At 35.5% G+C, this 27,921-nt stretch overlaps 1 long non-coding RNA gene across 2 annotated transcripts; it reads right to left on the bottom strand.

Moving 5' to 3' along the window:
- Nucleotides 1-204: 204 nt before the first annotated feature.
- Nucleotides 205-27,347, bottom strand: LOC131532425 (uncharacterized). Of its 2 annotated transcripts, none has more exons than XR_009268898.1 (3): nt 27,243-27,347; nt 8,227-8,422; nt 205-875 (listed from the first exon to the last, which is right to left on the bottom strand). It is a non-coding gene; the product is annotated as an uncharacterized LOC131532425 (long non-coding RNA). The 2 variants fall into 2 exon arrangements; XR_009268897.1 differs by lacking the exon at nt 205-875 and adding an exon at nt 4,516-5,546.
- Nucleotides 27,348-27,921: the final 574 nt, after the last annotated feature.

Here is a 27,921-nt window from a genome sequence, read left to right as displayed (position 1 = left end):
AAGGGACATCATACCTTTCAGAAAATATAATTTGCATCTTAATTTTGCAATGAAATCGTATTTAACAGTACTGTATATGTCCATGACAGGGTGGACATATCTTATGGTTTATGCTTTGAATAATGGACCATAATTATCGGAAAAAAAAATGTGTGGGAGCTCAGCTATGTTTCTATAGTACTTGAGTGTCTACTGTTTATGATATGACAAAGCGAATGGGAAATTAAAACCTAAATGTTTGAGTATTGTGAGGGTTGAAAGGCACTCTATGGTGATATTGACCCACAGGCGTTCTGTGAAGGTAAGGATGGAGTTTAAGTATGCAATTATGCAGTGAGCTGGAATACTGCGAGAGAGAGCTCTGTAAGGCCTCTGTTTAGTTTAAGTGAAGGGAAAAGGCGGTTGCAGTAATGTTATGCAAAATCTCCATTTACTGGAAGTCTCTGGCAACGGCGACAGCAGCGAAACGCCACGGTGGCAAAGCAGCGCTGTCATTTCACCGCCTGTACAGCTGGGCATTTCACCCTCTTTGATCCGTGACCCTGTCCAGACTAACATTTGTATCTGGCTAATGATTCCCCAGCCTTTTCGCACACACACCTTTTGGCCTGTCGCTCCTTCCTCATGCCAACTCTCTACCCACCTGAGCAAAAAAAAAATTTTTTAAAAAGCCTGTCCTGATTCTGTCAGCGACACCTCCACATCTGTGCGATCCATTCGGTTGGAGAGGTAATCAGGAACAGAGACAAAATCGAGGCGCCTCGAGTCGCTGCCTCTTTGAAGGGCGACTCCAAACGGTGGCTGGTCATTTAGCGTTCCAGAGCACTGGCCCTCATTTCCCTGCCACCTCAGATGGAAGCAGCAGCCGCTCTCCCCTGCAAACGAAGTGCAAATAGGTTCCAGTGCTCATTTATGCATGCCAGTCTCACATTCGCCTGATTAAAACAATGTAAATGATTCATTCATGACCCGACTTCCAGGGACACAGGGAGTTGAACAGGAGGGCTATCATTAACAGCACAGCCTCAGTCCAACTCACCGGATGCGGGGTCGACTTTGTCAAATCAACATCAAAAATTTAGCACCACAATCTATATTGTATAAGAGGTGTTATATAGTCATTTAATACATTTCAGTGCTGCTATGGAACGGTATATGTTCGCTTTGCTGGAACTACTTGACTTCTCAGTTGTGATTTAATAAGATTAAGGTAAAATATATTTGATGGACATTTTATAATGCAAAAATCCTTGCACATTCATTTCTAATCATCTAAATTGTTCAAATAAATCACATCATTAAGAGGGATATGCAAAATTCAGAACCAATGACACTGGTCTTTTTTCTGCCAAAGCAGAATAAAACAAAGGTAATTGCAACTTTTTAATCTCACAATTTAGCCTTTTTTTCCTCTCAATTCTGAGTTCTCGCATAATTAGGTTTTTTTTCTGTTTTTCTGAGTTAATATCTATATCTATATAATTATATCTCACATTTACTTTTACAATTCTGAGAAGAAATGTTGAAATTGTGAGATAAAACGTTACAATTACCTTTTTAAATTTTTATTCTGTTGCAGTAATAACAAAACCTGAATTTTGAGGAAAAAAGACAGAATACTAAGTTTATATCTCAGAATTATCTTTCAGAATTCTGAAAAAAAAAAAAGAATTGCAAGATATAAACTCAGAATTCTGTGTTTTTCTTATGAGGAAAAAATCTGAATTGAGGTATTTATTTTTCATTTATCCTGCTGGCTGAGACAAGCTTCAATAGTTTCCTTTCAATTCTAATTTGAATTGAATTGGCCAAACCACACATGAAGATGAATTATATTTTGATATGGCTTGACAATTTTTTTTTTCTTCTGAATTTAAATGCAAAGCAACTCAGCGCAGCTTGAGCACAAATTTAAATACTCATCCACTCTAGGCCTATAAATCTTTACCCAATCTTTACTTTTTCTTCAAAAATGCTTTTCAATATTTTCAAACAAAGAAACATTTTTCAATTATTTGTTCAACTTTGCTTTTCAATTTTTGTTTTTCTAGTTAAAAATTACAGTTATATGAATATAAATTCATTTTCAATTCATTCTACTTCCTTGCATTAAAATTCAAATTGAAACTCTGCATCCTGTTTGCTACCTCAAATCAGAGTCAATTCAAATTCAAGGCATTCTCAATTCAATTCTGAATGTTGCACAAGCCTGAAAATACATATTCATACTCAAACTTTGCTTTGACAACCCCCATGAACCAAAGAGCAAGTGAAAACTGTCCTCCTCCATTCAATAGTACACAGTCAGTCTGTTTTATGTAAGGAGCGCCACCTATTGGATGTCAGCTGTATAGCATGAAAAATAAATCCTTTCACAAGTTGCTGTCCGAAGCACAACACACAATCCCAGGACCTCCAAGGGAGCAATAAACTTCTAAAAATAGTTAAGACAGGTGGTACACGTATCAAACGCTTTTGAGCTGCATTACGAAGCGAAGTGAAATAGATAAAGTTATTTTTTTGTGATAAGGGCTATAGCTTTTGCCATTGCTCTGCGGGGAATCACTTTTAAAAGTGTAAAGTAGAACTCACTCGCTATCAAAGCAAAGACAAGTGTATTAAATCTTATGTGGAGTGTGTTTAATGGCCCGCCGTGTTGTATGGAGTGTGAACTACAGTATGTCAATTCATCTGGATTTCAAGCACATCATCAAAGCACAAGGCAGGAGATTCAAGCTGTCGGACATCAAAGCACACCTGACAGCCGTTCATGCTTCTGTGAGACACTGATAACCCCATCCATCATATTTGTTTGGCAAGAGAGAAAGAAAGAGAGAAAGAGAGGAAAAGAAGGAGGGGTGAAGTCATAATTAATAGTCTCTTTTGTAGTAGCTCCACCTGGTCTGAACCTCGTGGCCCGAGGCCCTGAGTGAAGCAAGTCCGTTCAGTGCTGCAACACCTGGAGAGATCTGGAACTCCGCTTGTGGCTATTTCTTCCATTCTCTTCCTCCTTCCCACTTACTTTCTCTCCTTCGTTTGACCTCACAATTCACAGGTGACTCTTTATCATCTGCACTAAGATGCCAACATCATGTCATTAATCAGTTGTTTGATTTATTAAGCATTCCTCTGGCGTGTACTGTACATTTTCAAGTAGAGCTGACTGCAGGCGTGACGAGCCACAACTGCATTCGCTAGCTGTCTGTTACACACATGCCTCACGCTCGCTAGCTGGTCTTCATTAGAAACTTTGGCAACATGCGAAAAGCATGATGCTTGAATCAGTTTAATTCAATTCTATTTCTGTAGCACTTCTCACATCTTAAGTTGTTCCAGAGTAGTTTTACAGATATCACCAGCCACAATGTGCAAGACAAGGGCGGCAAAAAAAAGCCTCTCTAATATGATAACAGGAGAAGAAAAACAACATCTGAAGAACCAAGTCTCAGCAGAGGAAAGCCATCGTTTTCTAATAAATGCATTTTGATTTTAAAAGTAGCTACATATTAATGACTTAAATAAGGATGCACAACATACTGAAATTGTATCAGATATATATATATATATATATATATATATATATATATATATATATATTTTTTTTTTTTTTTTTTTTTTTTTAAATCTGTATACGTCTATATTAGATATACATTATTGACCAATATTACATATTTAATTGTGCAAGCTCACAGTCATTTGAGAAAGGCACTTTTTAAATAAATGGCACTATTATTATTATTAGCATTATAATTACATTCATATTAGCTCTCAAAACACACTTTAAAACACAAATATTTACAGTTAAATATAATCTTTGGCAAATCTCAAAATGAATATCGATTTTTTAAATACTGTTCATTTTAGTGTTTTGTTAAGTGTTATTACCATTTTATTTATATTACTATTATTACAGTGTTTTATTAAAGTGTTTTATTTACTTCAATAATGAAACTTTCTATAATTTCATAATTTAATATTTTTATGAAAATAACAAATAAACATTAAAATACTATATTTAAAATAATTTAATATTCCGTTTTTTATTTAATATTTTATTTAATATTTTTAGTATTTATATTTTTAGATTTTTAGTACTGATTTAGATTTTACATTTTTTATTATAATAAACATATAATAAAACAATGCTAAAATAAAATCTATAAATATATTAAAATAACATAATAAAGTTACATTAAAATAATAAGGAGCTGATAATACTTAAAAGATTATTTTAATAATTCGAGGGGTGAGAACCAGAAGGGCGTAAGTGACATTTCGCCAACTTTACAGGAGAGACAAAACGAAAATTTTACCATAGTATGATCTGACTTTGTGTAACGATTTCAATTGTTTATAATACAAATTTGTACACTCATGGATGACGGTACTTTTGCCAGTAGAAAGAGCTCATTAAGAGTTTTCATTTGATGTATATATCTCCATTTCACCAAAAATGTCACGTACGTCCTTCTGGTTCTCACCCCTCGAATTGTACTATTTTTTATTTTAGTATTTTAGATTTTAATATTGGCAATTTGTCAGTTATCATCACAACAACATAAAAATTATTATCAACTGGTATAGGCCAGAGTTGAAATAACAGTGCATCCCTAAAATCAAACCAAGAACCACATGACATAACTAATATTAGATTACAATCCAACAATTACCAACCAAACTCTGTTCCGATCCCATAAAGGAAAGGAATGTTCCCAAACCTAAACCCTATCGGAATAGACTGTACTGAGCAGCAAATAAAACATAAAAGTCATTGCCTAAGGTTGTCCCACATCATTTTCACTTACGCGGTTAAACCTGCTTTAAAGCACAACGGGGCCCTGTAACACACCATTAGAGCGTCTTTCTCTGTAAGTCTCTGCAAGTATCTGCACGCGGGTCCTTGCGCAGTCTGCAATCCAGTTGCCATGGCAGCAGCAGCTGTATCTGTGGCGAGGGAAGGAAGCTGGCACCCCCCAATAACACGAGCCCCCCTCCCTCCGGTGACCCGCTGCTGAACCGGGGCTGAGAGCAGAGGTCGATGGCTCGGAGCGGCCGCGTGACAGTGAGGGATGATGGCGAATGAGAATGAGAAGAGGGAGTAGAGGCATACAGATGGGGAAGAGAGGAGGAGATATGGAGAAAAGAGAAAAAAACGAGAGACAAGAGCAAATTTAATTACTATCAATGGAGGGATCTTCAAAAAACAAATCGACTGCCAATTTTTCTGTGGGCTGTGTGAAATTAAGGCACCGTACAAAATGGATGGAGCTCTGCCGCTGGCTTTTTATCCTCCAGTGAAATTAAAAATGCCTCTTGCCCAGAGCAGAGATGAACAGATTACTTCCATGTGTCATTTTACGCCCGCACTTGATATTGTTTGTCTCACACGCACAGATGTGTGCTGAAGCACTCATCCGATGGGTCCGAGTGTGCTCATCAGTAAGATGTGGGCAGAGATGTCAAGTGAGTTGACCTTTGACCGCCCTTACCAGAGGTCAAGCAGTTTGGGTCAGTGTCCTACATATAGCGTTACATGTTCTTCTCACCTGGAAAATCAAAGAAACATCTGAGAACATTGGCACTGACAGATGGAGTTACATAGAAATGCTCCCACATGCATGAGACAAACCTGTCCAGAAATATCTCAGAATTAGTTTTAAACTCAGTTTACTGTGTTAATTAATCACTTTTGCTCTTTTGACCGATTGAATTTCAACAAAATGGTAATAACTAACCATGAAGGTGTAGGGTGACATAAAATCCATGCTATATGAGACTGAATAAACAGAACTATTAAAGCAACAAAACCAAAATACAGAAATGATGCTGTTAAAGAGACACAGTGATAAAAATGTTTTTGTTATTTATGGCTTATTGATAATTATTATGTTTTAATGGACATTTTTCAGGGTACACACCGTATTTAATTTGACACAAATAAAAAAAAAATAAAGTCTGTTAAATTAAACCTTTGCTGACGTATTTATTCAATTTAGCAGGGTAAATATATGAATATTCATTATTTAGCGTATGTTTTAAAATATATGCTAAGTATATGCTATATATGTTTTTGTGTTATATTGCCCTGGCATTAATAATTAAAAATGAATATAAAAATAATTTTAAAAAAACTAGTCAACACTGCTGCGATGTAGTTTACATCATTATTGCACTGTTGGAACAAAAGGAAGAACTGCAGTAACATTTGCTATTATCTCCAGTTTTACCTCAGTTTACCCTGCTATTCTTTACCGTCTTGTTCCAAACAAATGTGAAAACCGTCTTAATATCCTAGGTCACGTCTAATTTTCATTCCACTGGAAAAAACATATTGTACCGCACAACCCATTAAACAGACTAGACTCATTTTTTACGTCAAATTAAATATTCTGTTAAACTAAGGTCTGTTCATCAGTGGTTTTCCGGCATTTCAAAAAAACAAAAATGAAACATAAATACTCAATGTCTCAGGTACAATAAAGAAATATTCTAATTTTATAAAAAATGCGACAACACGTTCGCAGATCACCACATTGTGCATTAATGAAGCCCTTGTCTGCATAGCATCATTTATTGCATCTATTAATTTGAATTATAAACTTGTATCTGCAGATTATTCAATTATCATCACCGAGCTCATTAGCATTCAGGTACAGGACAGCTCTTGAAAGCCTGACCGAGGCAAACAGCTCCCTCTGCTGGTCATTGACTTGCACTTCACCTTGAACACTGACAGGCTGAGAGTGATCTGCACTCCAATTCAATGCATTCTGTTTTATACTCATCAAAACTAAATACATTTTTTGAAACACAAAAGGCTTGCACTGATGTAGCCTGGTGTGTGTAACGCAGTAGCTGATGCTAGCCGCACTGAGATTGTTTGTTTGTGCGGCACGTGCTGTCTGTCTGCTGTAGCGTGGTGCCCAAACATTCTTTTTCATTTGCTTGTTTTCCAGATGTCGTGTCCTCCACATCACCCCGTCCTCGTCCTGCTCGGCTACCCCTCCCTCCCTCGCTCTCCCTCTGCCTGCAGCAGCGTCAGAGACCCTAACCGCATCAGGCGAGATAGCAGATTGGAAGTACAAGAGCGATCCATCCATCAAAAGAGAGAGAGAGTTGGGAAGGAAGGGAAGGCGGGGGCATGAGAGAGGGAGAGAAAGCAAGAGAGGAAGTGAAAGAGAAAGATAATCGGAGGGATCTCAGCTAAACCGCAAATTATTAGCACTAAGCATCTAACATGTCTAGACCCCGTCTGGTTGTGTTATTCCTTACTGAGCCAATAAACTAGGGCTAAACAACAGCAATGCAGACCTGATATAAGACTGTTGTTATGGCAACCTCTGTGCGATGCGGTGACATCATCAGGAGTCTGACTTAAGTAAACTATTCTAAACTCTGAAATACAATAGACAATGAACACATTCAAAGCAAAGAACTCTGGGCCAACAATCACAGCCAAGATGTATGCAAATAACGCTTTTGTTCTTGTTATGTTAGGACATGCCCTCATATTAAGACATGAGTCATCTAGCAGGGTTATGCACCATTCGGAAATTAATTGAAAATTAAATGAACTTCATGAATTTGAACTGCATTTGAAGTGAGGGAACACTCAGAACTGCAATTAAAATTGAAGTAGAAATAAAATGAAAAGTAATTCAAAGAAAGCCACATAACTGTAATTTGCACTAGAAAATAATAGGTTTTTATAGTCAAGAGAGACAGACAGACAGATAGATATAAAAACAGATACAGACAGACAGACATATAGTTAGATAGATACATACATACAGACAGACAGACAGCTAGATAGACAGATATAGACAGACAGACGGATGGATGGAAGGATAGATAGACGGATAGACAGACAGACAGACAGACAGACAGACAGACAGACAGATAGAGAGATAGAGATAGAGAGATAGAGATAGATAGATAGATAGATAGATAGATAGATAGATAGATAGATAGATAGATAGATAGATAGATAGATAGATAGATAGATAGATAGATAAACAGACAGACGGATAGACAGACAGACAGACATACAGACAGACAGACAGAGAGATAGAGAGATAGAGAGATAGATAGATAGATAGATAGATAGATAGATAGATAGATAGATAGATAGATAGATAGATAGATAGATAGATAGATAGATAGATAGATAGATAGATAGATAGATAGATAGATAGATATAGAGACAGGTCATGTTTGCGTAAACACCTGTTGCAGGGCAGATGCGCAGACGAGGAGAGGACCTGAAGGACAGCTGTCTCGTCTGGCCTGCAGCGGGCAGTGGCTCTATGATGGATAGCACCGAGTTAAAACAGGTGTGCCATGGGCGATCTTCACAGTGCGGCGTTCTCTCCGCTCCCCTGCACTCCTACCCATGATTCATGCAGCAAGGCAGAGAGATGCTCTGTAATGGGAAACATACCGCATGTTTAGGTATGCATGGCATGTGCGAATAGTTATACTTGGGTTGCCCTGCCACTACCTCAGTTCTCAGCAGCTCTTCATCTCTTTATCGCTGTGATATAACGCTTCACTTCCCCCTGCGTATCTCTGGCACCCCTGTGCTGCATCTGTGTATCGCAGCTCTCGCCTCCCCCTCATTCTTAATGTGTTTGTGGCTCTCTCTCTTTCTCTCTCCAACACGCTCTCCATCTCCATTTCTAATTCCCTTGCTCTATCTCTTACTCTCTCTTCCACCTTCTCTTTCCCCGCTGATGAATCACCTTCCCCTCCCGTTGAACTCGACTGAATCCGAGGGAAGCAGTAAAGTAGCATCGATCAGCCCCACAAGCCACAGCAGAGAGACATGGAAACAACAAACCGCGCTCCCGGCTGGGCACCATCGCACGCACACATGCGTGCATGTACGTGCTTCGAAGCATCTCACACACTCGTGTTTTTACCGGGCGCAGGGGAATACGAAAGGTCGCAAATCTCTTTAGGCCCAGTGTGTGATTTGCATGTCGTATGCAAATGCATACGTCATCACATGACTATTCCGTTTCTATTCGTGCACCGGTACACGGAAGAAAAGGTGCACGTTCGTGTACACATGTGCAGAATATGTGCATTCAGCACATAAGGGAATCATAAATCAGTTCACATTCTTTTGGCCTATAAAATCTAGAACAGGGGAAAAAGCACATGGATGAATTGCTGGCACTTGCAAAACACATGAAAGGTGCATCATCATTTTAACTTGCATAGAAGTGATCAATCAGTAATGCAGGTAGAAGTGAGAAAAATACACCTTTTGTGAAGGTGTAAAAGGCCAGTCTGTGAGTATTGAAAGCAGTAGTCAACAGTAAAGACCAGTTGGGCCGGTAGTTCCAATTTTTACTTGCTCCACCATTATTTTCACTGCCAAAAAAATAATAATAGTAAAATACAAATACAAACATATATATATATACATATACATACACTGTGTGTGTGTGTGTGTGTGTGTGTGTGTATTTAATCTATAAACATAACATTTTTTAAATTTATACATGCGTGTGTGTATTTATATATACATAATAAATAACAGAGTACACACATATATTATGTAAACAAAACCTTTTATTTTGGATGCAATTAATCACGATTAATCATTTGACAGCACTAATACACACACACACACACACATGTATATATGTATGTATGTGTATATACATATATATATATATATATATATATATATATATATATATATATACACAGCGCCCTTCGTAAGTATTGGAACAGTAAAGACAAAATTGCTTTTTTGCTGTAGAGTCAAGACATTTGTAAATATGATTAAAAGATGAATATGAGACAAAACTACAGAATGTCACATTTGATTATTAGCTGTTTCAACACACGTGTTTTACCAAATAAAAAGAACCACACTTTCAGAGTTCATCCCACTGATGAGACCATAAGTATTGGGACAGTTGAACATAAGGCAGATATAAAAAATTAAAAGCTATTATTTAGTTGCAGATCCCTTACGCACAATCACAGCAGTGAGTCTGTGACTCATAGACATCACCAGACTCTTGCTCTCATCTTTTGAAATACTTTTCCCAGCTTTTAATGCAGCCAATTCCAGCTGTTGCTTGTTTTGGGGAGTTTCTGCTTTTAGTTTCCTCTTCAACTGGTGAAATTCATGTTCAATCGGATTTAAATCTGGAGATTGACTTAGGCAATCTAAGACTTTCCATTTCTTTGCCCTGATTAACTCCTTGACTGAACTGACAGGGTGTTTTGGGTCATTGTCCTGATGCAATATGAAGCACTTTCTGGTGAGTCTGGTGACTTTTTCTTAAATATTAGCCAAGATGGATTTGTACCCTTCCAAATTCATTCTGCTACTGTCATCAAACATTAAGTCATCAGTAAAGTTGAGAGGGTCTGTTCCAGAGGCAGCCATGCATGCCCATGCCATGACACCACCTCCACCATGCTTTACAGATGAGGCTGTAAGCTTGGGATCATTGCAGTTCCCTTTTTTTCTCCACACTTTTGCTTTCCCATCACTTAGTCATCTTTGTCTCATCTGCCCATAAAACTCAGTTCCAAAACTCTTCTGGCTCACCTTTGTGCTTTTTTGCTAACTCTAATCTTGCCTTTCTATTTTTGGAGCTGGTCAGAGGTTTGTATCTTGCTGTGTAGCATCTGTATTTCTGTGTCAAAGTCTCCTGAGGACAGTAGATTGGCAGAGCATCACCCCAGCTTTCAGGAAGTTGTTGGTGATTTTACAGACGTATTTTAAGAATCATTTTCACAGCTTTTATGATTTGTCTGTCATCATGCTGTTGTTTTCTCAGCCGATCAGGTAGTTGTTGGTTGCTGGTGTCGCTGGTGGTTTCCAAACTCTTGATTTCTCCATGCCCTTTGTTTTTGCTATAGCTCTAATTGACTTCCTCTTTTCTTTTAGCATCCAAATTGCTTGCTTTTCTCTCAAAGACAGCTCCCTCGTCTTCATCCTGGTTTGTGTGTGTCATCATCGAATGCAAGACTCAGAATGCAAAAGTAATGGATATAACTGATACGACACATTCCCTGCTTTTAATATCTGAAGAATTAATGCAACAGGACACAGCTGATCACTTAGAAAGACCTGTGAGGCAACTGTTCCAATACTTATGTTCACATCAGTGCTGAACTTCTAAAAGTGCTGAACTTCTTAGCTGGTAAAACGGATATATACACATACATACATATATACATACACATACTCACATACATACATACATACACACACACACACACACACACACACATATATCATTATTATTTTTAAAAAAATTATTAGCAGTAGGCAATATTTTCTATGTCCTAGAAAAAAAAAAATATTTTTTTAATATATGAACTAGTAATAATATTATCATTTATTTACTTTTATATTTTTATATATATTTAATATTTTCATTTGAAATAACAGCTGGAAATTATGCCGCTCTGATGCAGCATGACAGCTACATTCATAAACACTTTTGCTGGAAAACGATGGCAAAACATCGCTGATTTGTTAATCTTGGAAACATCTTTAAGAATGGGTTGTAAATGACTATTAATCAATTTTGCACTTATGTAAATAACGTTATATTGTCAACATTTAAATCAGCAGAATTCACAACAATTTATTACGTTGCATGTTTTAATGCAGTGAGGAGCGTCCAGTTACCTTGAAAATGAAATACAAGTCACATTTTAATTAAAATCGTACCTACTGACATTACAAACAAACGAGTCGAGAAAAAGACGTTAAAAATTGATGTTAATTGAAGTTCATTAATCACCCTGGAAATAGAAGGTCAAGGCAAGGCAAATGTAGAAGGTCATCTGGTATTCCATGCATACAGGAAATTCACATACTGTGCACACTATACACACTGAAGTAGATATAGTCTGATAGTAAGCTATATTGAATATAACCTGCATATGCATGGCGAAACAGTACACTACCATAACACTTACCATTGCTGCAATATATTATGTGTACAGTACAAAGATGCACACTGTCAGTATGCACAGAATATTAACATGGACTACTGTATCCCACAATGCAATGCATAACCATCTCCAATGCAAGAAGAAGCTTAATATAAGTTGATTGATTCATTATTAGAGGACACACTGTATTTCAAATGCAGTAAATAAAAAATACAAATAAAAGATAAAAATTAAATAAATAAAAACAGAGCTCATTGCATGGAATTTTGCATCCCACACTGCAATGCACTTTCATCTCCAGTGTGATGAACGAGCTGCATTCATCGTGGCAAGGTTATGTGACAACAAAATATTAGAAACATTTAGCATAGAAAACAACAAGTAACAACATTTACAAGATCAAAGAACATAGCGAGAACACAGCTCTGTCCCGAAAATCCTCTCGGGCCGGCCCAGGACCTGAGGGCCATTCTTATTTTTGAGCTCTAAAAAAAGTGTCACATTTTCAAAGCCGAAGCAGAACGTGACCACATCAGGTTGAGGGCATAAAATGCCTCTTAAATGTAACTAATTGCCACAACCTTTCTCCTGACCTCATTCTTGCACGTAATGAATAACCATGTGGCAATGAAGAAACCCTTGACCATAAATAAGTGGACTAACAGGAAACAAATGTATCAACAACACAGCCAGAGGCCTGGCATTTCACTGACACCGACTTCTATTTCCCTTCTCCATTAGGGCACGACCGCTCTGTCTCGGACGGGTGGCGTTCTCCCTCTCACCTCTCTTGTTTTGTTCCTAATGTACTGGCAAAGGTAGACTCCATTAGTCCCTGCATGCACCAAACACATTTATGTCCCCCCTCTCATTTCCTCCTTTTCATTGCACCATGATACATCAGCATGCTCATAGGAGTGTGGAGGGGGGAAATTTTTTTTTTAAAAAGTCTTGTGAACTTGGTACTTGCTTGTTGAGGGTGAGTGCCACCTTGTGGCCGGTCGGCGTCGGGACAGACAAGACAGCCTGTCATTGTCTGCAGTTCAAACAGCCCCTCAAGAAATAGATAAAACAAACAGACGCGTTTTATCAAGAGACAAAATCGCACAAACCAGATAAGCGCCCTGGAGAGGAATCCAAAAGCTCTCTTCTTAGTAGAAGCTCTGTGAGTCATCAGCATGTGCAAATGAAGGAAACTGTTTGTTTTCATGCGTGCGTGCCATCACAGGTGTGAGTGAACGTGCTCATTATTGCCAATTCTTGTAGGCCTACTTTTAGAAAATAAGCTCTGCGTGCTCGTACAGGGGAGTTATGTTTGCGTGAGGTGCAGGGGCGACAGGGGACATTGACGGATCGTGTCAGACAGTGGAATTGCAGGTTGTTGCGTCCCTCCTGTCACCAGGCTCATCTGTCTGGGAGGTAGCCGTACCTGCGAGGCACCGCGCGCTCCTCCTCCTGCTGAGGGATCACACGGGAACGGCTGCCAGATGAAGCCGCCCGGTCTTGCTCACCTGCTCCCCACGACTCTGTGTGTTTTTCAGTCATTATAGTCACGGGGCCGTGATGAAGTGGGGAGAAGCCGCACAAACCAGAGGAGGTATTTGTCAGCTATGTGTGAGGTCAACATGCGAGTTGCAACAAAAGTCAAATTGGCAATGTCTACAGAAACTTCAGTGGTGGCCTTCAAAAGCAGCCGGAATACTTAGTACAAGCATACTGTGCAATACTATTTAATGACAAATGTGAAACGGTATGCAATGACAACATTTCAAACCATTACACTGCTGCCATTACATGCTTGTTTAATGCATGGGGAAGCTCAAGTTTTCTGGAAAATTAAATATTATTTGCAGATTTTTAATCTAACTTTGTGTAAACATGCTGCACTTTAGGCATTACAATTAAATGGATTTTTAAAAATGTATGAACTACACTGTAAAACCTGATAAGTTAAGAATACTCAAAACATTTGAGGAAACTTATTGCCTCGAAACATTTGAGTAAACAAACTTTTTTTAAGTTAGTAGAGCTTAAAATTTTAATGACAAGTGGGGCGGGGCTAAGAGCAATAGGAGCCAAGCCAAGCTTCTATAATCCCACCCCACTTATCACAATGATAATTATATCCAACTTGCTTCCATCAACGAGCACATTCATTCAGATCTTTATAGTTTAGTACTAGTTAGCAACAGCACACTGGCACGCTAATGTAGTTATCTAAAAGACTCACGACAACACTTGCATGTAAATATTCAAAAAACATGCAGTATATATAGTCTTGAAGTTTTGCTGTCCATCCTCAACCTAACCACAGGCTCTACTCTTCACCACAGTGGTAACACTACAAAACCAACATAACAGAAACCTGTAAATCCTAACATAACACAAAATTTAAGTACTTACTTATGTCTCTCTATGTTAATCTTGTGCAAAAACACACAAAATAACACTTAATTTCTACATTTCTTTTCCTTGTTGTCTGATGCAAAGTATGCTGGGAACTAGAAAATGCAATCATTTTAAGTTCACCTTACTACAACGACATTTTGAATTTACAAAACTTATTTAAATTAAGTCCAATGAACTTTCAATATTATTTGAGTGACACTAACTCATTTCATTTAATTCATTTCACTGTTCGGTTTTACAGTGTATAGCAGTTTATTCATCGTACTGGAAATAAAGTCAAGTCAAGGCAAATGTAATTGGACTTCTTCGTAATTTATGAAAAAAATGCACATACTGTGCACAGTATGCACACTGCATACTTCAGATCAGTAATAAGTGTTCTTACGCTTCTTATGTGTGTGCGCATGCATTTCTGCACAGCTATTTTCAGAATCGCATACTACTTACGATTGCTGCAGTATGTAGCGAGTATGCTCATTTTTAATAAAAACATAGCATACCCATGAATATACTACTTTTGCAAGAAGAGCAGTATAAAACAGAATGCATAGAATTTTGGATTTCATAATGCAACGCACTTGACTTGACCTTTCATCTTATGTGTGATTAATGAACTGGAAGTAGCTTAATATGAGCTGTAATCTATAGACTCCTTATTTGATCGGACTGGCAAATATTCACATTTTAGACAACACTGGATTAAAAATTAAAAAATTAAATGATAAAAAAAGATTTTCAAAATAAACTGAGCTAAAATTAAACCAAATAACCAGACTAAATTAATCCTGAAATGTACTGGAAAAATGAATTAATGAATAACAAATAAATAAATACATTTTAAATTACACTAAAAATCCAAACTGATTTAATGCAATGAATTGAATGTATTGATATATATAGATAAATAAACAGATTAAATGAATGTTAATTATCTATCAATTTATTTACCAATAAACTGATATATACATAAACAATTATAAATATTTACAAAATAAAATTAGAATAAATAACCAAACTAAATTAAATTTGTAATGCATTGATAGATTAATACATACATAAATTAATGAATACATTTCCAAAATAAATTAAACTGAAATTAAACTAAATAACCAAACTTAATTAAACATACAATGTACTGACAAACAAATAAATAAATTCATAAATGATAACCATCTAATCAATTTATTCACCTATCAAATATTTTTAAAATAAATTAAACAAAAGTAATTAAGCTAAATTACCAAACTGAAATAAGCATGCAATATATTGATAGACAATAAAATAAATAAAAATTATTTCCAAAATAAATTAAGCTAAAGAACCAAGCTGAATTAACCACGTAATGTGCATATAAATAAATAAATAAATAAAATTGACAATAGACATTTCGGGTGATGTAACAAGTGACAAACCTAGTCGGGTGATGTAACATTACATTTATAACTTATATATTATTTGCCTACTGCTTCACTGAATATTTTTATTGTACATAGTATACAATGTATACAGTACAGTATTCAGTCAGTAGTAATTTAGTTTTCCATTCTGAAAACAGCCACAGTCAGATTCTCAGGCAATTACTCTTCTGACTATCTATCGCCCCCTGCAGGTGAACAGTCACTGTCATCTCTCACAAATCTCTAGCCAGCACCAATATTAGCAGCTGCATTTGTAATTCTTTGCCTTTTACACCACAACTACATCCAATCCAATACATCAGAACATTTCAGACCATTAATCTCAAAGTCTTCCACACCACCACAACCATCCCGTCTGCAAATCCAATCAAAGCAAGTCACAACTCCAGGAGATTACGACCATTAAATTTTAAGTGTAGAAATTTGCAGAGAACTGAATGCTTGGTGTGGCCCAGCCCCCACTGCCAGCGCTCCGGCGGGTTTGAGGATGCTTTATGGTGGGCAATTCAGCTGCAGCTGCTATCTGCACCATCTCAGGAATGACCGAGCTCGGAATCAAGTGCAATAAAGCAGACTGGAAGAGGAGGGGGAGAGGAACAGAAAGAGGAAACAAAAGAGAGCTAGTTCGTCTGGATGACCATTTAGGGGGAAAGAAGGGGGAGTGGGTCACTGCCCTCGCTTTTTTTACCCAAACGGTGAGGAGAGAATGCCACACACATTCGCACAAACCTCCAAGCAAAAGTCTCACACCGCGAGCCATCGGAGGTTTGCTGTTTGTTTTCACAGGAGTGGCTAAGAAGGGCACAGACCTACGTTTTCCACTTGCTCACATTGTACAAACTTTAAAGTCTAACACGACCTCTCGCAGGTCTCTCTCCAACGGACCTAGTGGTCTGGGCCTCAGGAAATCCCCTCCAAAAGGAGAGCGAGCTGTTATTTATGTCTCCTACCCTAAAAAGAGTGCTTTATAGCCCGCGTCAAATAAGAGCAATAGGGGAAAGGGGAGCGTGAGGATGAGCTACTGAAACACAGAGTTAGAAAAAGCAAGCGTGAGAGTACATTCATCAGAACCAAGTCACATTAATGTCTCATAGGTTTATATTTTTGCATTGCTTCAAAAACTACAATAGTAAAGTCACATATCTGCTACAGCTTTTATTTGTTGCTACTAACTGTTGTTTTTGATATTATTATTATTATTAATAACTAATCCTTCTTTTCAAAACCATTAGTCAATAAATACTTGGTAAACATGAAGTTTCTTCAGAATTGGATGTGATGGAATTGAATTATTAACTCTATAATTAGGACAATTCCCACCAGTTTGACCCATTATTGACAGGGTAATAAGTCGATCACATTGACTTAAAGGTTTGCTATATTTTAGGGCCTTAACGAGAACAAAACTCATGTGTTTCGGGCCAGTAAAATATGTTCCTGTAAAATATGCCATGTATTTTTTTTTGTCTTGCAAACTTATAAATTTGGCTTTCTGGGACATTTGGTTATCTGGTTCACAAAGATAAGGTTGTTGAAATTGTAAGAATGGCTAGGGACAAAAATGACAAACCAATCAGTAATGTTTTGTGATATAAGCCATTTTTTTCCCACCTAAAGTGTCTATTAATTAATGAAGACATGGTATTTAAATGTATAATTTCCAGCTTTTATTGCTAATTTTCTTTGTAAAGAAAAGTTAGCATTTGTTGAAAATGTTGCAATTTGTAAAAATGTATATTTAAAACAAATTGAAATAAATATCAAATAATAAAATATAAAAAGTAAAAATAAACAAGAATAATTTTAAATTAAAACTGAAATGATACATATTATACAAAAATATACACTGTTCAAATGTTTTTTTTAAATGAATACTTTCATTAATTTATAATTTAACAAAAATCTATTTAAATTATATTTAAAAACTTTGTATTCATCAAAGAATACTGAAAAACAAAAAGATCAGTTTCCACAAAAATATTCAGCAGCTAAAACTAAAAAATGTTGAAAAATTAAGAAGAAATGTTTCTAAAAGTACTAAATCAGCATATTAGAATGATGACACTTAAGACTGGAGTAATGATGCTGAAAATTCAGCTTTGCCATCACAGCAATAAATTACATTTTACATTATATTCAAACAGAAAACAGGTGTAATAATATTACACAAGATTACTGTCTTACTGTATTTTTGATTAAATGAATACAGCCTTGGTAAGCATAAGAGACTTATTTCAAAAAACATTAAATGATTTTAATGACTAATGACAGTAGTGTATAATATTTAAAATCTAAAAGTAAACATACAATTAAAAATGTACATGATTTGGGTTCAGTAAAAACATTTGCAGGGCCAATAGTAATTTGGACTACTGGTCCAAGAGGGCACAAGCAGAAAAAATCCTTACTGTTGAGCCCTGTGCTGCTGTCTCTCATTTCAGACAAAAACTGGCTGCAAGCGTATGTGTATATGTGAAATGAAAACACACATTGGGAATCATAAATCTGTGGGTGTGAGATCGCCAGAGACACATGAGACAGACCTGTGCCATGTTTAGACTGGGTCCAGATGTACCCGCCTGCAGCTGAGGAGGTCCGGCGCTGCCTCGCCCCGCAAAGAGCCGGACACTTAACCACTTACCAAACAATACCTCTGAGCTCTGCCTGACACACGAGACACGCCGTACCCGCAGGCAGCACGAGGACAATGACAAGCAACCACAAAAACTCCCATCGCGTTACTACTAACACGTTAGGCTCCCGCTAACAATGTAACAATGGTAACAAATACTGTTACCTCGAATACTACGTTCGCTTTTATGTAATATAAGAGTAGGACATCGCTAGCAACACTAGAACATCGCATGGCTGAAGATTATTTCTCACTGACGTGCTTGTCCCACTTCTGGGCTACTCAAAGAATGAATGGAGGGTGGATCGTAAACGCCCACAGGTATAAAATCAACACATCTCCCAGCAGCGCTTACATCCAGACTCTCTGAGTGCTCTGAGTGGGTTTAGTGTTTCAATGACTCACTCTCAATGTGTTTCAACGTTCTCTTCAGTATCACAGTCCGATTCATCAGCTCAGCTCCATTCACTGGCTCAAATGCAGGAGCACTTCTGTTGAGACTGAGGGAAATATTCACTTTTGAGGCATTATAAAACATGCCTATTTGGCTGGTACAAAACTCAATACTTTATATGAATGAAAAATTATATATAATAGAAATATAAATATAAATATGAGTTAAAGCATGTTTACAAGTCAGGAGGATATAAAAATTCTAGGCTGATACTGGCAAGTCAATAATTATTTTCTTGATATGGCCAATAATCATATTAAAATTCCATACTATTTTGTGTAATAAATGTAAAGAAATAAATACATTTTCAGTAAAATTTACAATTTTAAATGCTATAAATGAATGTTAATGTACAGTATGAAAAATGGACATTGTTTTTCCAAGTTGATAAAAATTTCATTTAACAGTGTTATTAAAGTAATTGTGTTTTTAACTTTAACAATAATATTAACCCAAAAAAAAAGAGGAAAAAGAGCATTCACAATTAAATGAATTAAATTAAGTTTTAAAATTCTAATATCGACTGATAACATAAATTAAACAAAATAATTAGCTAACAAAACTTTTTTTATTTTTAATTATACTACCATTCAAAAATGTGGGGTTGGTGAAATTTTGTAATGTTTTTGAAATAAGACTGCATTTATTTGACCAAACACCCAGTAAAAACATTAATATTGTGAAATTTAAAACAACTTTTCTATTCGAGTATAGTTTAAAATGTAATGTATTTAGTCTTCAGTGTCACATGATCCTTCAGAAATCATTCTAAAATGCTGATTTTGTGCTCAAGAAAAATGTATTACTATTATTTAATGTTGAAAACAGTTGTGCTGCTTAATATTTTTGTGGAATCCATGATTCTTTGATGAACAGAAACCATTCATTTGAAATGAACGTGTTACATTATAAACGTCACTATTTTTTAATAAGAATTAAACATTTTAATCTTACTGACCACAAACTTTTGAATGCATGAAAAAAAAAAAAAAAACATCCATCAATGTTGTACAATAGTGCTGAGAATATAAATCGAACTACTTGAAGAACAAAAATTGATGACAGATACAATCCGCTTCAGCTCCTCTGCAATAAAACACGGGTAACTCTTACTACGAGAGGGTTTATGAGCTACATATTTCAATAAAATGATATTAAACTCATAAAAGTAATAACAGCAAGCTCCGTCCATGCAGGTGGCCTCCGTCTGAAGCTTGACCGGAGTTTGCCAGAACCTCCGGTACACAAAAACAGAGCGGCGCACGCATGTAAACACGTGTGCAAACCCCAGTGCACAAAAGTGGCATGCACGCTCTGATTTACAGCGGAGTAAACGATTTAAGCTGCACGTCTCGCTCTAACACCTAAACACCTGACAGCCCTCTCATAAATAAGGTTAGCCAGAGCCTCCTGTGTAATTTACACCTACACTATCTCTTAAACTAACATGTAACAGGTTCATCTGCCATATTTCAGCACCACAGGCTGAGAAACCGCCCGGGAAAGATGAATGAGTTGGATGGGCATTAAGAGAGAGAGAGAAAGAGAGAGAGCAAGTACAAATGTGCAGTTACAATAGGCTGGGGCGCGTGAACTTCAAAAGCCTAGAACGGATCTGTTTTGGATGTGGAGGCCATGTTGGCTGCGTTCAGGCCCGGTGCAGGCTTAGCTTACGTTCCTGTGAAAGCACTCCAGGCCTGAGGCGCAGCCGCAATAACGGCTGACAGCAACATCAAGGCCTCACATCTCCCATCATAAATCCTCCGGCCCTCATTCTTCTTCTCTCATGCGGTGAAATGCATCTTTGTCCCATAAGGATGATTTATTTAGGAGAAATCTATAAGGTGCGCCAGTCGCTTCACAGCACGGGGCTCTGCGTACTAGAGGAAGGGAGAAAACCAGACCCCCAAATCAAGGCAAAGCCTGCGTGCCATTTCAACAAGCAAACCTAGTTATGTGGAGAATTAATATGATCCATCTCTCAGAATAAAAACATCTGAATTTGAAAACAACAGCACAGCCTGTGACAAACTACTACCAACTGTAATAAAAAGGAAGCTGACTGTAATAAAAAGGAAGTGAACATGCCTGAAATTGACACAGAATAAATTATGCCTCCTACAGGCTGACTTTAAAACTGCAGTATATACAAACACACAAGAAAGAGACCAGAGAGACTTTTAAACATTTTTATATAGACTATACAAGCTTATATTTCCCACAGCTCTGGGACTGTGACACAGTCAAGGAACGTTGTATTTATTTTTAAAGTAAATAAAAAAATTTTAAAAAGTGTGTTTATTAATTACATTTTGAATTTGTTTATTTAATTTCAGTTTTCTACATTAAAATATAATTCAGTCAGTGTTTTAATTCAGTGTTTCTTTGTAATTGTTTGTGAAAAATACCATATAATATTACTTTAAAAAAATAAATATTATAGCCTAGTTAAAAATAGAACCTTTCAAAGTATAGGAAGCTTTCTGAATATTTAAAACATTTAAAAAAATTAAAATATGGATTTCCTTCAAAGTATGAGAAGCTTCATGAATCTTTCTGTCGGTTTAAAATATTTTAGAAAAATTTTTTAAAATAATACTACTACTAATAAATGAAAAAAATGAAAGAAAATGGTGCAGAAACAATTTTCACTCACAAAGTGCTAGTAAATTTCATAAACAAATTTCACTCTTGTGGGACAACCTGTGTGTATACAAACCAAAAACACCAAATATTAAATTAAAATACCACAGTTTCTGGTAAAATACTATTCATAAGATCTATATAAAAAAAAATAATACGGGTAAGTATTTTTTTCTTCCTTTTTTTATTTCTATTGTGGGAGTTTCTGCCACAATATTATAGCTGTTTGTAAAATTTACTAGCACTTTGTGAGTGAAAATTGTTTCTGCTCCATTTTTTTCAGTGAATCTCAGTTCCTCATAACATGCTCTGATAGTCCCCTCCAAGCTCACCAGACCCTGAAGAAGCACAGCAGCCCTACACACCTTTGATTTGCACTCTGCATGTTAATTCCCAGCGTTTTATTGCCAATTGGAAATTTAGCACCATGAAAAATAAGCACAAATGCCAGTGCTGGAAATGTAAATTAATGGATGTGGTTGCTAGGTAACCAAGCACACATCCTGAACAGCAAATTATTAATTCAATACGAAGCGAGAGATTACCTGGTAATTAATGTTTAGCTATAAATTTTCTGTTACTTACAGTCTGTGTATATCTGGTGCGGTTTGATGCAGCTGTTCATGTATGAAGCAATGTAATCGAGACGTGTCTCTAAACGCTCTGCCTGTCATCTGTCAGAAATGACAACCGGTTCAACCTGCCTTGTGGTTTGGAAAACTGTGTTTGTGAGAACTGTACTGTGGGTAATACAATACATATTAAATAACAACTTGAAATGGTAAATCAAAGAAACATTTTTACTGTCAAAATATCATAGCTACATTTAAAAATATATCATGGGATCTCTGTCAAAGTGTAGGAAGCTTTCTGAATCTCTCTCTCAATTTACAGTATTGAAAATAATAATAATAATAACAATAACAATAAGGGATCTTCTTTAAAATGCATAAAACTTTCTTATTTTTTTTGTCATTTAAAAATTAATAATAATAATGGCATTCGCTCAAAGTATAAAACGCTTTCCTGTTAATTTTAAATAATAATAATAATATGATCTGATATAATCTTTTTGTCATTTATTTATTTTTAATTTTGAGAGTATGTATAGATTAGCATGTATACAAACTAAATACACCAAATAGTACCTTATTATACAAGTAGTTTTTGTCAAAATACCATAGTTTTGATACCATAGATTCTGAATCTTTCTGTCCATTTAATAATTTAATATTTCTCTTTTTTTTGATGACTGTTTTGGGACACCCTGCATCTTTACTAACTAAACGCACCAAAAATACTGTATTCTCATGGAAGTAAAACTCTTCTCATCATTAGACACTTCCTGTATTCCCCCTACTAACAAAAAAACAGAGAAGATGAGGAACGTCATAACTGGATCAACTCCAGCCAGCTCAAACCACAAGACCATCTTGAATGTCTACAGTAAAACTCTCTGCAGCACAAAGGAAAACAGCAGGCCTCATCACTGGGGTCTCAATTCTGAGAAGCAGAGACTTGGACCTGATATTGTCCGGTTCGATCCAGAACGTCCACCATCTGTAACAGCTGGATGTCAGCCGGTTAAGAGTGAGAACATTTGGAGGAGGTCCATCAAAAACAGGGCCTGAAATTCACGTTTGAACAAGATTCAAAAATCACAAATTGGGCCCTACTTTGCCAGCGTTATCACGTAGATTGACTAAACACAAAATCTCGTAGATGCCAAGACAACACACGTTATTTCCAGACAGAGCATCTGGCTGACTGCAGACCTTCAATCCAGCATCAACAAACAAAGCAAATCCCCAACTCGAGTGGAAATGTTCGGCATCTTCCTCACAAAGGCAAACAAACCTGTGGCTCGAAACATTTTGAGTGTAGGTGAGCTATGCTACTTGGTTGGAAGAAAAAGAGACGTTTTTTAACCTAGGTGACATTCAAAAACACGCAAGTGCTGAAAACACAGACGCACAGCCAAAGAAAATGATGACTTCGCTGTTCAGCTTCAAAATCCCTGAATTATTAGACTCACCTAAGCCTCTGAAAATTTTAAGAGAAATGGCATTTTGATCCCATGCACTAAAATAAGAAAAAGATAGGGAAGTAAGAGATTAAAATTACTAGTTATGTCGCTCAATATTGTTTCGACCAGACAAAGGTCAAATAATTATTTGTTCAAGAAAATAAAAGGCTCTCATTTATTACTCGGCAGGCTTACATTCAAAATGTCTGAAATTAATTTTGTTCTCCACCTTTTAGCTGGAATAAGGAAAATGTCTAATATTTTCGAAAATTAAATCTTTTAATGCTTAAATCACAATGCTGCAATTTCTGCTAGAGTTGAAACGTGACATATTTTTTACATTATATGTAATATAAAATATATATAGACCACAAAACCAAACATAAGGGTCAATTTTTTACAAATGATTTAATCTGAAAGCTGAATAAATAAGCTTTCCATTGATGTATGGTTTGTGAGGATAGGACACAATTATTTGGATATTTGGAATCTGAAAAAAAGAGAAAATCATTGGATTTTAAAGTTGTCCAAATAAGTCCTTAGCAATGCATATTACTATTCAAAAATGAAGTTTTGATATATTTACAGTAGGAAATGCACAAAATATCTTTACTTAGTATCCTAATGATTTTTGGCATAAAAAAAAAAAAAATTGATCATTTTGACCTATACAATGTATCTTTGGCTATTGCTACAAAAATACCTGTGCAACTTATGACTGGTTTTGTGGTCCAGGGTCACATACATACTACATATTATATTGTATTATATTATATTATATTTATTTATATTTTTTATTTCAAGTGATTGCAGCTTTGGGTTTAAATAATAACCCTGATCTATTATTGTTCCATGTATTTCACCTGTTTATTAAAATGTTTTTATATGAGCATATTTATATGAGCATCCTTCTATGTGACAAAATATAATACATCTAAATATTAAGCATTGAAAAAGCTTGATTTCTGTTCATTCTTTTCATTCTAATGATTTATTAAGAGGTTTATTTATTTATTTGAATTTTGTGAAAATTCACAAGGTTAATGGGAATAATTCTTTCACACCTTTTAATCAGCTTCAGACGCGCTTCACACTGATCTAAAAGTGCCCTCTGGTGGCCGTTTGTACCACAATACTACAACTGACCATTGCCAGTAATCATAACATCAGGTTTGCTCTGACAATTATTTTCTCTGCAAATATGATCCACAGTGAATTGCTGTTAAAGAGAGATTTGAGATTTGTTGAGATTTTGTTTCTGTTTTCTGATGCATTCACATTTTTATTAAAGAAGTGTGGAATGGAAGAAGACCAATAACAGGCCTCTCTAACATTCACCGAACAAACCTTTCATTATTTATTATTTCAAAAATATATCCATACTTCTACTTGGGTTATTGTAACTACTGAAAAAACATCTATAAAAAAAAAAAAAAAAAAAAAATGTACATTTTAATTTAATTTTTTAATGTCTAAATTAATGAATCTAGAATTGTACCCGCTGTTGTTTTTTGGTTTACTATGTTTATCATTATAAGGTTGATTTTATTTAACCATAATACAACACAACAGCCTACTTGGTTTATAAATATGTTTACTAGCATTTTCTCTTCACTAGGATGCTGCACTTCTTATAAAGCTAACTGTTGCCAACAAAATATATTTGCTATTTTCTATATATGTTTCATTGGAAAGAGTCTTCAGAACATAAATAGAGATGAATAGACATCTCTGTTATATTATTTGAATACACATTTGAATATACATTTGAATACAGTTGCTATTGATTTTGATTCTATATGTAAAAACAATCAATACTATACTCACATACTTAGCTTGTCATGTTTCACTCATCACACTGAGGAAACTGCACAAGTTACACATTTTATAAAAAAAAATAAGCTTGTCAGCGCCCTCTGGTGCCCGTCAAACACCCACATTGTGTGTGTGTGTGTGTGTGTGTGTCTAATGTCATGGATATTTTAATTCCATTCCATCCTCAATCTTCACATGAATACATTTCTATGTGTGCTCAAAATTATTTTTCTTTCAGCTAAAACAAAACCTGACCATAGCACTGTCCAATAAAATAAATAACTGAATGATAAAAAAAAAACATTCAAAATGATCATTATAAGTTTCAATGTATTAGCCTATTTGATGACAAAACCCAAATTACCTTTAGTTTTATATTATATATATATATATATATATATATATATATATAAGTAAAAGGAGATAATAATCTCATGGATATTCTACTTATTTAATTTAACTTTTTAGAAATTATATTTAATAAATATCTATTCTCTGATATTTAATAAATGGATTTTATTGAATAAATACATTATGTAATTGTATCACATTAATACAAGTTTATAATTATTTTACTTACATTACAGATTCAAATAAATACATGAGTTATTGTGAATAAATGTTGAATAGATGCCAGAATTACTAACATCAAATGAAAATAGGAGCACATTACATCCACTGTGGCTATTTACAGGAGTGAACATGCCCTTAAGTACCCAATCTGTCTTCATTCACAAGCTCATAACTCTGTATAGAGCGCCGTTTGGCCTCTGTCCCACCGGTGCCAACTCTGATATAGTAACAGACGTTTGTCAGCACTCCGATCACACAGCCAGAGGATCTTACTACTATTTCACGTAACATTTTAGCAGTTTGTTGAAACCTCTCTTCTACAGGTTTAAGCTGATGTTGAACGGCACATTATCTTAAATGCAAGTCCTGCTCGGAAGGCCAGAGGGCAGTCAGTCTACAGCAGACACCACACCACCTCACAACCACGCAAACTACAACCAGAGCAGCAACCGATGGAAAAAACATAGTTTTAGACACTTAATGTAATGTAAACATTTCTTAAACTCATGTGAATTATTTTTTTTTTTAATTATATCAAGTTTATTATAAAGAAAGATTCTGTAGCACAGGCACAATTTCTATATGTCACAAAAATATAGTTGTTAAATATTAAGAAAGAAATGTTTAGGAAAAAAATTAAGCATAGGCTCTTTTTGGTTGTCCAACTAAAACCTGCTCATACTTCATGTGATAAACACATCTGTGACTATTTTTGTAGTACAGGGGTTTTCAAACTGGGGACCACAAGGGGATGCTAGGGGGTCCGCAGTAAATGTCTGAGAATGAAATAACAGAAAGAAATCAAATTTGACATTATGACTGTTTAATTCTAGTCAGAAATCAAGAGAATCATGACTAATCACGATTAGGTACTGACAACCTTGTTTTAACAGTAACAAATAAAAAGAAATCAATCAAAAAGTAGCCTATGTTTTCCTTAAAATTATTTATTTTGACGTGTAGCCTACAATTAGTGTCGATAAAGCTGATGTTTATAAAACAATTCGGTGTTTACATGACTGATCATGCTTAAGTTTACTGTGTTTGTACACAGTATAGCGTCTTTATACATGTAAATATATATATATAGCTATATCCTTCTTCATAGTTTAGAAAAAGTGGATCTTGTGTTTTTGTCAACAAAAAGTTTGAAAAACCCGTATTAGGACACCTGTGCGAACCAGAGGCGAACTTATTTCATATCCACCAGAAATTACCTTATATAATTTAGCATTATTTATTCCATCTAACGCAATCGCATTTATATAATTAAAAACTGTGACTTCCACAATAAATCACGATTAAAAAAATATGTTAAAGATGATATACACTCACATGAATAAGTGAAGACTGAAGACCAAAGCTGTTTTGTTTATGTGCGAGATTATTCCTCTTGATGGCGCCATGTTGAGTCACATGACCGATCGATAACTAACCGTCTCAGTGAATCTTTGAATCCGATCGATACAAAAAGAATCAATTTATTCGTACACTGATTCGCTCAGTGACTCTTTCTGCCAGTAGGTGGCAAAAATCGAATCATTTTGTGTTTTCAATGAGTCATTGAATCATTTATTTGAACGAGTCGATCGAGAAGAGTCGTAATAGTATTAGATAAAATATGCGTGTAGTTTTTAGACAGATTTAAATTACCATCAGGTAAATGGTGCAACAAATATGGTAAACACAGAAGGTCACACATTATTAATAATAAATAAACAATGAAATATGTATGTATTCAGGGACAAAGTGTAAGCATATGTGCTATAATTATAATATAATAATATCATTCTGTACACTGAAAAAAAAATATTCATTGAATTTACTAAAAAAATTGTAAGGTAAGTGGTTGCAATCAATTTATTTTAGCTACATTTCAATGAACAAATTTAGTTGACTTTCAACTTTTTTTATTTAAATGTAGCTAAAATAAATTGTTTGCAACCACTTACCTTAAAAAAATTTGGCATCATTTTTTTTTTTTTTTTTCAGTGTATTTTTAACTAAGAAGAAT

The sequence above is a fragment of the Onychostoma macrolepis genome, chromosome 23 (genome assembly GCF_012432095.1).
Source record: "Onychostoma macrolepis isolate SWU-2019 chromosome 23, ASM1243209v1, whole genome shotgun sequence".
NCBI lineage: Eukaryota > Metazoa > Chordata > Actinopteri > Cypriniformes > Cyprinidae > Onychostoma > Onychostoma macrolepis.
Note: the sequence above shows the minus strand (reverse complement) of the source record. Positions and strands in the feature narration are given on the sequence as shown.